The following is a 15,209-nucleotide window of genomic DNA, read 5'->3' as shown; positions in this document are numbered from 1 at the left end:
TCATGATCCTTGTTTTAACCAGACCAAGAGTTCTAGCATCTTGACATGCAGAAGATACAATCAGAGAAGTTGACAGGGGTGAAATTACTGATCACTTTGCGTACCACAGAAATTGTAAACTGTGGAGATCTGCTGCAAATCTGAGCAGGAGGAGCACATGATCAGACAGGAATTTTAGTGAGCTCTGTGCAGCGGCTTGGAGGATGGATGCGGAGAAGCAAGCTGGAGGTAGATCCAATCTAGGCAACAAGGTGAGACTTAATAGGAGTGGGGGCAAAGAAGAAAAGAAAAAAACTATAATATTTAGGAATTAGAATCAATAGACTTAGGGTAAAGAAAAAGGAATCTAAGATGACTACTGATTCTCTCACTAGGAGTGATCTAATGGAATGTGGAACATTAAAGGAAACATTAGAATATCATGCTTGGGGAAGAGGTAATGGGTTTATTTTGGGTTCACATGTTGAGGTTCAGAGGTAAGATCCAGTTGATAGTTCAATATTTCTCAAGGATTTACATGCATCATTATCTATGAAGCTTTAGAAAATGTAGATATCCTTGTTTCTCCTCTCATACGCAACCCAAAGCTTATGAGCCAAATTGTCTGGGCTTGGACCTTGGAACCCCTCACAGGATTGCAATCACAGGGATAAAAATTGTTGAGGTAATTTAATATACCTGTCTTGACTTTAACATTTACATTTTTTAATTAGATTTTAAAAGCATTACTACTCTCCTAGAATTGAGTGAAATTCTCCAGGAAGAATGATGAGAATGAGATAAAAGTAGACTGTGAACAGAGCATATGCATCATCCTAGCATTAAAAGCGGAGTCGAGTAAAAGGAGAAAACCTACAAGAACAAGGAGTCACATGCAAGATGGACTGAGTTGAGGAATGTCATGACAGCACAGGTAGAACTGACTGTAAGGATGCCTGAACACAGAGCTGAGGGGACAGAACCACTAACCTGATCATTTGAGAAAGTTGGTGGTATGAGATCTGGAGCACCTCAAAGGAAATTCATCTTAAATGCAAGGAAGAGACAGACAGAAAGAAAAGGATGGATGAGGAGAGAGGTGGGTAAGTTAGTAATGAAGGACATAAGAGGCAAAGTTGATACATTTCGCAGTAAATCGCCTCAATTTTCTTTTTTGAAGTATGAGAAAAAGGAACTTCCTGAGAGTTCAGAGTAGTCATTGAGAAAAGTGGGAAAAGTATGAATCAGAGACACCAAAAGAGATTGAGCTGTGCAATTTTCTGCAGAAGTTCTGCAACTATCACGTGTAGGTACAGGAGAAGCACCAAATAGTTAAAAGCAAGTTTGAGAGATTTTTACAAGATGCAGGGGAAAGGCAGGTCAAGGAAGTAAGAAAGTTGAAGGGCTGTCATGAGGGAGGCTGAAATGATGTTCAAGTTCCATTGGAAAGAAAATGGAAGAATAGACCTCGATGGATGAAAATCAAAGGTAGGGGTTAAAGAGCAAGTGTAATTCCAGTGAGGATGGGAGAGTTAGAGATGGGAGGAGTTCTACAAGTAGCATCTTAAAATTTCAGAAGCAGTTCCAAATGGCTATGGGAGTGAGATTCTGGATACAAAATGGCCAAAGCATTTCGAACTTTGTTTGTTGGGAGAACATTTAATAACATTACCCAGGATTATGGGATGGAAGGGATAGAAAGGAAGAAAGGTTGTGAGCTGGAACTAAACTCTTCAATGACCAAGTGAAAGAGGACACTGAAGAGAAGGGATGGAGAGAGCTGAGCTGATGGCATGAGTGTTTAAGGGCAGAGTTTTCATGTGTGCCTAAAAATGAGTCTAAGAGCAACAGAGAGTGAGAAAACTCCGGCTGCCATTTTCCTACTACATATAATCCTCTGTGCTACAGCTCCCAGGGTTTTCAAACACATAAATTTGTCGATTTCCCTCTTTGTTTTAAAATTTGTCATGGCCCCAATCACCCTCTGAGTATATATGGTCTGTGAAGTCATCATGACTAGGCCCGGCATCATTCTCCTCTCCTACTTGGAGGACCATGGCAACTGCTCATTGCACTGCAAGCACTCTGCTTTCCAGCCACAATGCCTGTGTATGTACTGGTCCTTTTGTCTGTGACCTTGCTTCCTCCACTGTTCTGGCAGACATGCTCTCAGCTGCCACATATGACATCCTGAAAACCCATTCTGACTCGTTTTTGGGCCAGTACACTCTTCTGACACTTACTCGCCAATTCTCTGATAGAAATTTTCACACTGTGCAGTGATTAATAAATGATGTAGAGCATCATTTTCAACCAGTGTGCCACAAGAACTTTGAAAACATGTGATATCTGACTATTTAGGCCCGGACACTGGCCTCTTTTTCCTTAGATTGTAAAAAAATGACAATAGTCAGCACAACAATAGCCATCAGTGTGAGTGAATCAAAATTGTACTTACTATTTCTATCAGATTGTCCAAAAATATATGTTTTGGTGTTTCACAGAATTTTAGTAATTAGTTTATGTGTGCCATGAGACAAAAAAAGGTTGAAAATTGCTGTTACTAAAGGTCTCTTCCTCTACTAGACTGATTGCCTTGAGAACAACTAAGTTTTGTATGTTTTCTCTGTATCTTCAGCCCATGGCATTGTGCCTGAAACATACATAGCAAGCACTCAGTAAACATTGACCAAAATGACATCTGCTTACTGAGCTACTGAGTTGATTCCTATCATAGGAGAGCTTTGGTGGATAGATGATTCATAATCTCAGAGTCACAGCAAACCCACACACAGTTTCCAAGAATGATTGTAATAATCCAGTTTTCAAATTGGCATATAAAACTCTCAGTTTTATAGGGCCTCATCCTCATACTTGTATAGAGGAGATAAAATTATATCTTTTCAGAAGCAGAAAAACCTCCTCCTAACCTGTTCCCCATAAGTGGCCTTTACCATGCCTGCAGCCTCCCAGAGAAGAACTTTGGCTTGCTTACAGCTTCTATACCAAGCCAGCCAGTCCTCTGAAGGGGTGTTTACCTTCTGTGAGGTTCCTAGTTCTGTCCTTGTTGATTGTGAACCTTGGACTCCTCTGTGAAGAGGAGGCAAAGAGCAGAACAGATAAAAGACCTAAGCACAAGTATCTGAAAGGAAAGAGATGAGACCCTTCCCCACCACTGCCTTTCATTCTGCGTTTGCTCTCTACACATTCAGTATAGAATAAGCCACATCCAATTTATTTTTTAATTTTTGCTTATCTCCTTGTCAAACTACACTTATTGAGGTTCTGATTATGAAAATTGCTACCAGCTGATTGCTCCTGGTGAGGTAGAAACATTTTTGACTGAAGTAAAAAAGAAAACATTACCCCCCAAAAGCCCACTATCTTCTGAAACATTTAATGTCACTATGTAGGTTAATGAGTTTCACATCAAGGTTATATACTATTTTAGTAAAACTATCATTTTTAACTAAAAATAGCCCTTGGAAGGCAATTATTCAACTGCCTATTTTTTAACACAAAGAAGAGACATTTTTTGAAAATGACTCTCATGTGATGTCAACTTTATTTAAAGAAAAGCAAGGTCAAAGCTAATTCTTACTTCACATTACTAAATTTAATGTTTTAATTATTTATTTTAAAAAATATAGTGATTTGTCCCTGGCCAGGTGGCTGAGTTGGTTGGAGCAATGTTGTGTACACCAAAAGGTTGAAGGTTTGATCCCCAGTCAGGACACATACCTAGGTTGCAGTTGGAATGTGTGCGGTAGACAACTGATCGATGTTTCTCTCTGACATCAATGTTTCTCTCTCTCTCTCTTTTTTTTTCTCTCTCTCTATTTCTCTTTCTTTCTCTTACTCTCTCACTAATAAACATATCTTTGGGTTAGGACTAAATATGCAAGGTCTGTCTGGAAAAAGCCCAACCATTGTTAATACAATAAGAATGATTTGCATGACATTGATGAAACCTGGCAGCCAAGAAGAGCAGACTGGAGTGCACATGTGTGAACAGTGATCCTCCATTGTACTAGTCAGTGGGGGCAGTAGACACCATTGAGTGAGTATGTGTACTGTGTGGCCTTTGCATTCGAAATGACTGAGTGAAGACTTCCGCCAAGATGGAGGCGTAGGTGGAAACACTGTGTCTTCTCCCACAACCAAGTTTGAATACAACAAAGATTTGGAGAACAAAGACGCAGCCAAAGAACAGAAAATTGAGCTATACGGAAGTTCGACAACAACGAACCGTTCTACCAGACACGTAAGAACCGTTCTACCAGATGGGTGGAGCCAGCAGCAGAGCGGGATTGGGCAGGAAAGATCCCCTGACCCCAGGCGCCCAGGCAAAGGAAATAGACTTCCAGGAAATCTAGGCAGCTCAGAGAGTTCCAAAGAAGTTGGACCCAAGAAGGAACACACCAAGGCACATCATAATTACATTAGCCAAGAGCAAAATGAAGGAGAGAATCCTAGAAGCAGCAAGAGATAAGGGGACAGTTACCTACAAAAGAGTTCCCATCAGGCTGTCAGTGGATATCTCAAAAGAGACCTTACAGGCAAGAAGGAGGTGGAAGGAAGTATTCCAAGTTATGAAATCCAAAGACCTACATCCAAGATTGCTCTATCCAGCAAAGCTTTCATTTAGAATGGAAGGGCAGATAAAGTACTTCTCAGATAAGATCAAATTCAAGGAGCTCATCATCACCAAGCCCTTATTATATGAAATGTTAAAGGGACTTATCTAAGGAAAAGAAGATAAAAAATATGAACAGTGGCCTTGGCTGGTATAGCTCAGTGGATTGAGCGCAGGCCTGTGAACCACACAATCACGGTTCGATTCCCAGTCAGGGCACATGCCTGGGTTGCAGGCCAGTTCCCAGCAGGGGACTCACGAGAGGCAACCATAAATTGATATTTCTCTCCTTCCCTTTCCCTCTAAAGATAAATAAATAAAATCTTAAAAAAAAATATGAACAGTGAAAGGACAGCAAACTCACAGTTACTAACAACCACACCTAAAACAAAAACAAACCAAGAGGACAGCTAGATCAGGAGCGGAATCATAGAAATGAAGAACACATGGAGGGTTAGCAACAGGAGAGTGGGAGGAGGAGAAGGGGGGAGAAGATACAGAAAATAAGTAGCATAGACAGTAGGTAAAGAATAGATGGGGGGAGGGCAAGAATAATAGGGGAAATATAGAATCTAAAGAACTTGAGACACGTAGACATAAACTAAAGGGGGGAGGGTGGGGGAGGGGTGTGTAGGGTGGAGGGGAATGAAGGGGGAAATAGAACAACTGTAATGGTATAATCAATAAAATATATTAAAATTAAAAAATAAAATAAAAAAAACAAAATGACTGAGTGAGTAGAGGAACAAATCTGCATCAAATTTTGCATTAAACTTGAACATTCCTCTGAGAAAACTATTTCAGTTATTTAGAAGGCTGCAGGTACAGGCAACTGGTGATTGGTAGCTTCATCATGAAAATGTGCCCACTCATGTATCACCTCTCTTATGGAGATTTTTGGCCAAATGCCAAATCACCTAGGTGACTCAACCCCTACAGCCCAGATTTGGTGCCCTGTGAGTTCTGTCTTTTCCCAAAACTAAAATCACCTTTGAGAGGGTAAAGATTTCAGACATTGATGAGATTCAGAAAAATATGATGGGGTAGCTGATGGTGATGAGGAGAACTGTGTGAAGTCCCAAGGTGACTACTTCGAAGGGGACTGAGGTGTCATTTTCTTATGTACAATGTTTCTTTTATCTTCTATCATCTTCAGTGTCTCTATTTTTCATATTACATGGCTGGATACTTTCTGAATAGACATCATATATAATTGCATTCTTACTGGAGATAACCTCGACCAGGGTATTATATTAAGAAGCCAAAAAAAGTGTCTTTCTCTATATCAAATTCTAAACTTAAAGTCAGATCCAAACTCTTGAAGAGAAGCATCTAAGGCAAGAGGCACCAAAGATTTTTTTAATATTCATCCAATCTCTTAGACTCTCCCTCACTTTTGAAACTTTAACACTTAATATCATTTTGACAATGTTTGGTCAAGGTTTTTAATTGAGACTAGCCACTGCCCTTTTGGCCATAAGTTTTTAAAAAGGAAGACCAGTGAAACATCTTTATGGAAAACTTCTCTCCCCAAGGAATCTGGTCCACACCCTTGAGCATTCCAAAGTCTTCAACTTTCTATGGGTACATATGGCCCATTGACAGTTAGCAGCTGTAAAGCAGACAGGCTGAGCACATCCAGCTGGTCAATTGAAGCCACATCTAAACAAAATGAATGGACACAGCTCATGAGTTCTATTTGGCCATCCCAGCATTCGATGTGGATCAGACCAGGGCTACTGCAACTGTAGAGATGAGCGCGGGAACATGGTGCTTGTCAGAGTGGAACAAACAGCCACTCTATGTCCCTGCCTGCCCAGGGTGGGCTCCACACACTACGCTGACAAAGGGGAAGACTCACACCAGAACTGCTGTTGTCCATCTTCATTCTACTCGGTGGCTCATTTTGATCTTAAGTCCTCACCACTGAACAGTCCATCTCAAGAAGCTTTTTCTGAAATAACTTTGCTGAGCATTCTGCCTTACAATAAATTCAGTGCCCCAAAGTCAAGGAGCTCTTTCTTTATTAAAGATCAGCTATGTAGTTAAGGGATATTTTTAAAAACTGGGGAAGTAGTGACTTTTTCCAAACTTCCATCATATGACATATTTTGAGGGGGGGGGGAACCCTGTAAAGTATAATATAGTCACAGGTATAAAATGTGACTGAACTGACCATTCTACCTTCACACTAAACTTTACCATATTTAAAAAAATCTATTTCAAAGAATCTCAAAAATCACAAAATCCTCCCTCTGGTTTAAATGTTTCTCTGAAAACTGATTAGCAATTTTAATGACAAGCTAGCCTTAGTTATGGATAAAGAACACTGGTTATCAAAATAGTTTCGGCATGCTTTAAAGGAGAAAAAAAGAAAGCAGAAGAAGCCTGAAAATCTGCTAGAGAAAACAAAAGTTGTATGGCATCCAACAACTTCAAGTCCGAAGCCATAAGACCCAAAGCTTCTCACCAAATCTGTGGCCCCATGCAGAAATGTGCCAAAACAACACAGTTTGGGCTCACTGTATGCCAATTAATACTATAATGAGCTATCAAAACTATGTCTACTCAGAAAAAGACTCTTGTTAGTTCCGCCTAATGCCTGACAGTGGTTAAGCACCATTAATATTCGATAATTTCATTGTATGCTATTGTAATCATATCAGCATATATCTCAGTGGCCACACAAGGCTCAATGGGCTTTCATGAATTACAGGTCACATGACTCTGCTTCAGTGAGAGACTATATCTTCCATCACAGCCAGACCTCCGTTGCCCTCCCCACAGTCAGTAGCCTAAGCAGGTATTAATAAAGGTCTTTTTTAAATTGCACAGCTCTAAATGGTCTTTAAGGGACCCAGCAGTAATCTCAAGATCCCTATATTTTAGCAGGAAAGCAGGACAGAGGAATTAATAAGAGCCCTTTCTGTGTAAACTGCTCCCTGCTCTAAGGCTATAGCGTGATGTCAGGGCGCTAAGAGAATTTTAAATGCACAGGATGGATTGTTTGTGTTGCAAAAGCGAAACAGGGGGCAAAGGCTAAGAGACTTGAGGAAATTGAAAGACTGCCAGGGATGCTGGGATGCAAATAGCAACAAAACAGGGATAAATGCTCCTGCTCACATATGCAGAAGTCCCGCAGAAGGGGGAGAAAAAAACGATTATTAATTTTCACCAGGCTATATCTTACAGCTGGTGGCTCAGCATCAGTTTTTGGTGTAATGAAAATGGTCTGAGCAGAAGATAAATGGTTCATAAAGTGGACCATTTAGATGCAATCGAGGCTCAATCTGTCCAGTGACTAATCACATCCCCCCAGTAAAGCCGAATTTCGCTAACAGACCCTTTTTTTTTCCTAGCTGTACCAGTGAATTGTAGCCGGGTCTAAGTTCAAGGCAGGTAGAGAATTATCTTGATTTATTAGCACACTCTCTGGCCATGCCCCTCGCTCGGCTGTGCCTTTGTGGGGCTTCTGCCCTGTTGCTGTCGGAGTGTAATTTTTACTGTTCTCCTGGGACTAGTACACAGCATCATTTTCAGCTGCTAGAAAAATGGGCTGCTTTTACACCTGTAATTTTTCTTCTTTTGCTGCTGAAGGTATATAATATATCTCTAAAGTGCGTAATAAGTTTCTGAAAAACGTGTTTTTAAAAGCAATTGATTCCAGTGGTTTATAAGCCCAAGCAAGGCCACATAAGGAAATGTACCAGATTGTGAAGGTATGCCTGACTGGCAAGACAGCCATTTTTACCCTTCCGTTTAGCAAATCCTGGCTTCCATCTAGTCCAGAGCACCATTTCAGACATTTTCCTATATAATAGTTGCTTCTCGTAATGAACTCTGATCAAATAAAAATGCTGTTTATATTGAGACTTCACAAGTCCTGATTACATATAAAATAGACTTGAATCTCTCATAATGATATTTAATTGTGAGAAAGAAAAGATTTCACTAGAAGAGCATTCAGCTGCATTTGTTCAATGTTCCTTTGCATAATGCCATTTATAGATGGTTCAATTATGACATTATTATGAGCAGCATTAAGAGTAGCTCACTAGTTCCCTATATTTTTAGACCTATGGAAAATAAACTTGGGGAGATCCTCATTATTTTGACTGAGACTTACAAAAGGCCCTTCATTTTCACAAGGGTTGACTACTCATTTGACTAATGAATGCTGACACTTCAACGATAATCTTGTGAGCATCTTCAGAAGGGCAATTCCTGTTGCTTAGGACACCAGAAGAAACAAAGTTCCCTCTTCTGGTGGGCTCCAAAGATTATAACTAATGTTATTAAAAATCCAACAAATGGCAGTGTGGAAGAGGCCTAAGCCAGCTTCTTCTGAGCCCTCCAAAGTTATTTTTTCAACTTCTGAAGGACCTGGCAGTTGTAATAGGTAAACTAGCAGGCAGTAAGCAGGGGAAAATGCAGCTGAAAACCTCAGTAGTCATACATCTTCTGTAAAAGGAGCCCAAGTTCCCAGATACCTGCCTCTGTAACCCCACATCTTCAATAATGTGTTTTCTCAAGGTGGTAGAAGGTTTAGATTCCTTTCTGTCTGAGAAGCCTCTAAGACCTGCCTTTATCCATTTAGCAGGGTAAGCTTTATCTGTCTGCCTCCCTTTTCACAGAGCTTTGACCAATGCAGCTGTGAATTGTATTTGCAGTAAAACAAAGAGGCTTGTGTGATGCCAGCCACACTCACAATTTTGGCATAAAAAAAGAAAAGAAAGAAAATAGAGCAGGAATCATTTGCAGCCACATGTATCAGTGAAACAGGTCTATCATGACATGACCAGAACAACCATTGCTTTTTGTGGTTCATTAATAAACATTAATTGTATACTTTGCACGTTATGATAAGTTTGCAGAACACATAGATAAACAAAGCAAATCCCTTCCCTAATTGAACAACTATGAAGTTTTTTAAAAAGGAAAGAAAAAGAATCTGCAACCTTGAATGACTAAAGACTAAATGAATGAATGGATGAATGTCTCTGGCCCAGATGATGCTCAACAAGTCTGAAAGAGCAAGTCAGAGCCACCTAGAATGAGTGTGGCTTTGGGAAAGTCACTTAACTTCTCTGTACTTCAGTCCCATGACTGTAAAATGGGAATAAGAATCTTTGCCTCATTCATCACTCAAGATAATTTTGAGAATTAATGAGATGGTATTTGTGCAAGTAGTTTGATGTGTCATAGAATATAGGGCATTATTACTATTACCTGAAAGATAAGGGTACTCTATTACCTATGATAGAGTTATGGACACCTTGCCCTGCCCAAGGGCATGTAATTGAGGGGGAAAGGCAAGCTAAAATACAGCCCACTCTTGGTTCTCTAAGCCATGGGATTGATCAGGCATGGGACTGGGTCATCACTGGAGAAGAGGCACATTTTCCTAATTTGCACATATGCACCAAATGGGCTAGGAATAGTGTGTGCAAATGTGCAAAGTATATCAAAACATATCCTGAAAGCATTCCACCATTGAGCATTTCCATAAACTGAAAGTGCTCGAGCCTTCACTTATTTCTGTTACATTCTCTGTGGGCCTTTGACATCAAGCTATAATATCTTGGAAAAATGCATTTTGATTAAAGAACATAATTCTTAAAATTTTAGCCCATAAAAACATAGCCTTGATTTTTAATTCACAACATAAATGTGCATGCATGAAAAAGTTTTCATAAATGAAAACATATCTTACACAATGGGAGGATCAAATTATTTAGAAATATTCCTTTATTAAATGACCCTTCTGAGAGTTAAATCAGTTTGAGGTAACTTCGACACAGGACCCACTCAACTACAAACCATACTGGTGTTTTATGTGATCTAAGCCTTCTCCAAAACTCCAAACTAAACAGCCCCACCCTTGCCACTGACTCTGCCTTTATCCACCTTGTCTTTATAGCACTGATAAATACAGAAATTATATTTTTTGTTTTGTTTGCCTCTTTATATTATTTGATATCCCCTCTTAGGAGTCCTTGAGAAGTTCTTGAACCTCAATTTCCTCATTTGTCAAATTGAGATGCTAACACTCTTCAGGACACTTCAGAGATAGTGATGAATAAAGAATCCAATATGTTCAGCTGGCGGCAGGAAATAAGTAATCTTTCTTCTTTGAGCCTGAGCAATGACAGTGCCCCAAACCAGTCTGTTATTCTAGCCTGACTCCTAGTAGAACAGTAGATAAAAGAGATCAAGGGAGAAGGCTGAATCAGAATGTGTGTGTGTGTGTGTGTGTGTGTGTGCACGTAAGAGAGTGGAGATGGGGTCACTGGAAGGGAGAGTAGACCTGATTACTCCTCCTACAACCAGCAGGAAAAGGAAGAAGAGAAAACCAGAAAGAAGCAAATCCATGGCTCTGGATTTTATCTTACAGTGGCCTTTCCTGCTGGAAAAACAGCATTCTGCAATACCATCAGCCAACAGTAGCTCCTTCTTGGGATTGCTGAGGTGGGATGGGAAGGTTGGCAGCAGAAGCAGGGAGTGAACACTTGACCACCCACACAGAGGTCTTGAGCACGTGACACCTACTGGGTTCTCAGGACCAGACAGTGAACAAGACCATGATAATCTCATAATGGGATGATTTCCAAATATAATGGGCTAAAGAGAATTCACTCATTTTAAATGACTTCATGAGGGTGACCTTCAGATTGGCCACATATGTATGTAAGTTGTGGTCTTCTGTGCAGCTGTTCTACCCACTTCACAGTTATCCAATATCTTACTCAGCTCAGGCTGCTATAACAAAATATGAGAGACTGAGTGGCTTAAACAAAAAACAGTTATTTTTCACGGTTCTAGAAGCTGGAAAGCCCGAGGTATCAGCAGATTGAGTTCCTGGGTAGGAACTCTTCCTAATTTGCAGACAGTTGCCTTCTCATTGTATCCTCACATGTTGGAGAGAGAGACCATCTCTCTCATGTCTCTTAAAAGGCACTAATTTCATCATGAGAGCTCCATCTTCACAATCTAATAACCTCCCAAGGGCCCACCTCCATCACAATGGGGGTTAGACTTGAACATATCAATTGAGGGGACACAAAAATTTAGTCATAACTTTTAACCAGGGATGGTTTTAACCAAGGATGTTAATAACTGGTAATAATGAAAAATAAAGTTACACTATCTCATAACTTCTTTTTTTAAAGAAAGTACAAAGCAGAAAATGACATGGGGTTATGACGGACATTTGTGTAGAAAGACAAGTACATATTGTTCCTCCCTCCCATACTGTTCATATTGTAAGTCTTAGAAAAATAAAACTTAGAACTACTAAGTCTTACTAGTTCTGTGTTACAAATAAAATCAACACTTCTCTCCAAAAGTTATCAGCTTGTCTCTAAAAACATTTGGATTAGTCTAGTATCCACTTGTCCCTATGTTAAGATAATTACAGTTGGGTAAAACATTTATCAATAGAAAATTGAATCCAACTAGACTAAAATACTCACTGAGCAAGTTTCACAAACCAGAAGGAATTAGACCTATTTCCTACCTTACAAATATTAAATACTAGATTGGTAAAATGGGTCTGAGAACTAGAGAGAAATAATTCATATTGGCAGAGGCTGTTCTATTAGCACTTTACACATTCCTAGGTTCTGCATATTTCTGTGAACCTCTTCAAATATAACAGCAAGACAATACATTTGTCATGGCAGTAGTGGTGTGTGTGTGTGCATGTGTGTGTGTGAGGGGGGTGGTGGGGAGTATGTGTTATTCACGTTGGGACACAGTATGCTAATTGGCTACTTATTTATTGATTTAACAACTAAAGATGATTATTAAGGCCCAACTGGCCACAATTTATTGACTTTTTCCCTCTGTACTTACGAAAATTGTTCTTTAAGTGGAAAATTATATTAACAATAATAAAAATAATTATCGTCACTCCAAAAGCTGCTATCTCAATTTTGTGTTTACAGAGTGCCATGTCCTATTATTGTCATATTTCTTAAAAATTAATCCATGTGTAGTTTCATTTTTTTCTAACTTGGCAAATGACATGACTTAGCCAAAGCCTTATTGGCTATTCTCTCCCTATCTAGAATCAAGACTGAAAATAAGAACTACTTGAAGAATCAGACAACTTAGAAAACCTTGCAGTTTTTAGTTTCTACTTCTATTTAAGCATTATATCAGAGTACGGTTGAACATTCTAAAGAAGTACAGGGTATGGAAGCAGGAAGATGTGGGGGATTTAAATTAGAGGTGCCAGTGCTCACAAGATGAACCTATAGCTGCTACTGTCTGAGTAGGCAACATTATTCGAAACAACCTCTAACTCTTCCTTCCCTCCAGGGCAGACTGAGTGAGGAAGGGGAAGGACCTGGCAGAATCCTACCTAGCAGCTGCACTCTCCCCTTCTCCTCCAATCTCAAGTTCAACATCAAAGCCTTACTGGCAAATTTAGGAACCAAGGTCAGTTTTTAATCCCTGCTCATCCTTGTTTGGGATTGTAGTTTTTCCTGCTAAACAGCAAAAAAAAAAAAATAGATGTTGATCAGACACCTTGTCCTCCTACTGAGATTTTCAAAGCACTGACAGGGCCCATTATCTGCAAATGATTATCAAGCACAGGTGCAAGAGTAGTTTAGGATGAAAAAATCATTACATTCATGGTCTTTGTTCACATCTCAAAAATCAAACATCTGGACAGTATAGGCACTGCAGACCCTCAGACTGGAAAGAGAAGGGTCCCAGGGTCATGTGACATTTTAAGAAAATCCAGATCCAGACCCTGGACACTCCTTCTGGGTTTGAAAGTTCCTTGTTCACTAATTACCTCATTGAGGACCTGAAATCTAAATTCTTTTTTTTGAAATCTAAATTCTTGAGAAGAATTTTATTGTAACCAAGGCATTCAAAAATGTGTGGAAAGACTATGGGGGAAAGAAGAAAAATTCTGGAAACTCTGGGTTGGAGTGAATATTTTTATGGACTGGATTGCTGTAATCTCATAAGTAAGCACCACCATTTGACCCCAAGTTCCATAATTGAACAGTTGCAAATATCAATTTCTAAAAAGTTAGCACCCAGAAAACTGAAATCTCATTGTTACCCTAGATTGTCTACAAGGGAGAATTTACCAAATGTTGACCAGATACTCAAGAGAATATTTCATTGAAGCAGTGTCATAATAGAATCTGTCTGCAGAGGGTCAAGTTTCTTTATATGGGCAAGAAGTAAAGGCACAATTGTTCACAGTAGTAAACCAAAAGCCTCAAATTTCCATTGCAGTGGTGAACACTTGGGAAAAGCAATGCTCTGAGATTCGATGTTTAAAAATCACTGTTCATACAATTAATTAACTGATCCCCTCAGTCAACAGATCTTTATTGTGCTTATACTGTGTGCCAGCCACTGTCCCAGGAGCTTAACATATCCCAGTGAACAAAACAGACAAAACCTCTGCATTCCTGGAGCAAAGAAGTGTTGGTTAATGGATTTGATAAAAACATCTCCAGTCCCAGTATCCTCATGAAGTTGTTACCAAGACAATCCACTCCCTTTTTTGTGCAGTGACAGTTTCCAGGCTTTGCTTAGAAGGAAAGGCATGAAAAAAATGGTAACAGTGGTACAGAGCACTACTCTTCTATTTCTGCAAGGCTGAAACTGTCAACTCAGTGAACTAGTGAAAGTTACAAATGTTATATTTGGACCTGAATTCAACCAAACATGGCCATGAGCCCATCCCAGGAATGAAGTGTACAGGTGAGAGTTGAAAGCCCCCAGTGAGTCCTCACATAGTCAGCAGCTCTGATAGAGATGCTTTCCCTCTGTGTATTTAACCTGAGACTGCCACCTCACCTCCACAGACCACTCCCATACAAGGATGGAGAGTAGCCTTTGGGGTCTTGTATGGGTTCCAGTTGGATGTCAGCCAGCCACTCAGCAGTGAAAGACATCTAGCCTCTGACCAACCCCCAAAACTATCCAATTCCCTGAGAGGTAAAATGGCTTGCCTGTGCTTACCACATTTCTCTTTTCTGCCTTCATTTTTCATTTATCTTTATCAGCAGACATCTGGAACACCTAATTGCTGTTATTTCCATCTTGAACAGGCTAATAGGTATCTGAGAGGGAAGAGCTTGTTTTTGCCCCTCTCTGAATGTACAATAAAAATAATTATAATAATAATAATAAGAGCCCATAATGATAAGGGAAATACCACTTTTGTCTTAATAAAATTTGCTTTCATTAAAATAGAATATACAGCATAGTTCCTTGATTACTTTGGTGTATTGCACTCACCAGCATAAATAAACCTACTGCTTTTGAGCTGGAAAGGCTGCTATTTTAAAGAGGAAAAAATTTCAGCTTCTGGATGGCTGCTTTCATTTAACACAGCTTCAAATGAATTTATGAACTGTTCTATAATGTTTTCTGCATACACCAAATGGCAGACTTTAGGCAGAAACCCAATATATGTTTAGTTAGTATATAATAAACATAATATTTACATGGGCTATGCACTGTGTTAAGAATCAGGAGCAGGTGCTCTATAAACTGTTATTGAATTCTTTAACACAGAGCTCTAAACCAAGTCAAGTGGTCCATCAAGATTCCAGAA

Source organism: Sturnira hondurensis, unplaced genomic scaffold, assembly GCF_014824575.4.
Source record: "Sturnira hondurensis isolate 20B ecotype Veracruz unplaced genomic scaffold, ASM1482457v3 Scaffold0018606, whole genome shotgun sequence".
Taxonomy (NCBI): domain Eukaryota; kingdom Metazoa; phylum Chordata; class Mammalia; order Chiroptera; family Phyllostomidae; genus Sturnira; species Sturnira hondurensis.
The sequence above is the reverse complement of the archived record's forward strand: the minus strand, read 5'-3'. Positions refer to the sequence as shown.